Source organism: Artibeus jamaicensis, unplaced genomic scaffold (genome assembly GCF_021234435.1).
Source record: "Artibeus jamaicensis isolate MK-2021 breed Jamaican fruit bat unplaced genomic scaffold, CSHL_Jam_final contig_419, whole genome shotgun sequence".
Taxonomy (NCBI): domain Eukaryota; kingdom Metazoa; phylum Chordata; class Mammalia; order Chiroptera; family Phyllostomidae; genus Artibeus; species Artibeus jamaicensis.
The window spans coordinates 2,508,811-2,511,536 of NW_026521824.1; positions in this window are offsets into that span (position 1 = coordinate 2,508,811).

Genomic DNA, 2,726 nt, shown 5'->3' on the forward strand with positions numbered 1-2,726 from the left:
AGTCTGATGGGAACTCCTTTGTAGGTGACTGTCCCCTTTTCTCTTGCTGCTTCTAGGATTATCTCCTTCATTTTAATCTTGGCTAATGTAATTATGATGTGTCTTGGTGTGTTCCTCCTTGGGTCCACCTTTTTTGGCACTCTCTGAGCTTCCTGGATTTCCTGGAAGTCTATTTCCTTTGCCAGAATGAGGAAATTCTCCTTTATTATTTGTTCAAATAAGTTTTCCACTTGTGGCTGTTCCTCTTTCCCTTCTGGTACCCTTATAATTTGGATGTTGGAACGTTTAAAGATGACCTGGAGGTTCCTAAGCCTCTCCTCATTTTTTTTTTTGAATTCTTGTTTCTTCCTTCTTTTCTGTTTGGTTTTTTCTTTCTTCCTTCTGGTCAACTCCTTGATTTGAGTCCCAATTTTCTTTCCATCACTATTGGTTCCCCGTGCATTTTCTTTCATTTCACTTAGTGTAGCCTTCATTTGTTCATCTAATTTGTGACCAAAATCAACCAGTTCTGTAAGCATTCTGATCACTAGTGTTTTGAACTGTGCATCTGATAGGTTGACTATATCTTGGTCATTTAGAAGTATTGGCTCTGGGGCTTTGATTTGTTCTTTTGTTTGAGCCATAATTTTTTGGTCAGGTTGTGACTGTTACATATGAGTGGTGGAGCCTTAGATGTTCACCAGGGCGGGACGACCCAGTAACTGGGTTGTGATGCTGTATGTGGGGGTGGGGGTCAGAGAGGGAACAATGGCGCTTGCTCCACTCACTCTTGGATTTCAGACCCCTCCGCCACTTTCCACAAGCAAGTTGGGCCCTTTTGATGCTGCTTCCCAGGTGGGTGCTTGTGTACATTCTAGGACCTTGTGGGTCTCTCCAATGAATTCTCCTGTGAGGCCAGGAGTCTCTCCCAGCACCTTTTTAAACAAATATTTTATTTATCTATTTTTAGAGAGAGGAGATGGGAAGGAGAAAGAGTGGGAGAGAAACATCAATGTGTGGTTGCCTCTCATGTGTCTCCTACTGGGGACCTGGCCTGCAACCCAGGCATGTGTCCTGAATGGGAATCAAACCAGTGACCTTTTACTTCACCAGCCCATGCTAAGTCCACTGAGGTACACTGAGGTTCAATCAGTGTTTTGAGGCTTTATTTTTTGTCGCTGGAGCCCTGGCTTGCGTGGTCTGTGTCACTGCCTGTTTTTGCCTGGTTTATGTGCATGTGAATGTGGGACCGCTGTCAGCCCTGCACCACCTGTGCTCCTAGGTCTGGCAGCCACCACCTTTTTTTTGCTGTGACCCCTCTCCGCCAGCCACCGACTCCACCTCTCTTATTGATCTGGTTGAATGGTTGTCAGACTTCCGTATGGTTCAATTTTGTCTGTTCTGGTTGTGGTTTTGTTTCTAAATCTTTGTTTTCCTTAATTTTGGTTGTGCAAGGAGGCACAGTATTTCTACTTATGCCTCCATCTTGGCCGGAAGTCTCCAGTCTCAAATTTTCAAATGTTCTCTGCAGTCAAGGTTCATAAGTTTGGTACCTATTTTTTATCTATGTAATTTATTGTTTCAGATTTTATATTAGGTCTTTGACCCACTTTGAGTTAATTTTTATACATGCAGGAAAACTGTGACCTAGTTTTATTCTTTTGCACGTGATTTTCCAAATTTTCAGTGCCATTTATTGAAGAGAATTCTTTTTTTCATTGTTTGTTGTTGGCTCCTTGGACAAAAATTAGTTGCCCATATAAATGCAGTTTTATTTCTGGATTCTCAATTTTGTTCCATTGGTCTATGTGTCTGCTTTTCTCCTAATACCATGCTGTTCTGATTATTGTAGCTCTGTAGTCTAGTTTTTTAAAAATAATTTTACATATTTTTTAGATTTTATTTATCTTTAGAAGGGAAGGGAAGGAGAGAGGGAGAGAAATATCAATGTGTGATTGCCTCTTGCGCACCCTCTATTGGGGACTTGGCCTGCAACTCATGCCTGTGCCCTGACTGGGAACTGAACCTATGACCCTTTGGTTTACAGGCTCATGCTCAATCCACCGAGCCATACCACCCAGGGATGTTTCTCTCTTTAAAGAAACACAGTTTTCCCAAGTTCTGGTTGTGATGGCTTCTACATTCGGGTTTCTATCATCTTCATAAGTTTATCCCATACAGAGTGTGTTTTCTTCAGGGGCTCTTCCCCAGTCCCTTAGCAGCTTCACAGTGGAGCCATGCCTACAGGCCCAAAGCTCCTGATAGCTTGAGCAGAGGAACAGAGCAGGCTCCTGCCATCTTCATAGAAGATCTGCTCTATCTCCTTGTGCTGCCTGTGCCTATTGTCCTCAGAGCCCAGGAATTGCCACACACTGGTTTTTTTGGCAAGGACAGTCAGTTTTTTGACACAACTACTTGTTTTAAAAACCCTCTGCTGTACTGTTCCCCTGCATTCAGAGCAGTGAGCAACAACTGCGACATCCTGCCCACTGGGGTAGACAGAGAGCCTGTGAACACTGTGCCCACAGCCTGTAAAGACAGGGTCTATGAAGTAGTTTGTGCAGATAGAGCAGAGGAGTTCCTTCTGGAAGACTTGCAAGATCCTGAAATCCATATTGGAATGCTCGCTCTGGAAGTATTAATACAAAGACATCATCAGCTCAGGGACCAAGCCTTCCGAGTATGCTGGCTGTAGCTTTCAGAAGTCTCCCTAACCAGTTCCAAACACATTCTCCATTTTGTTTTGT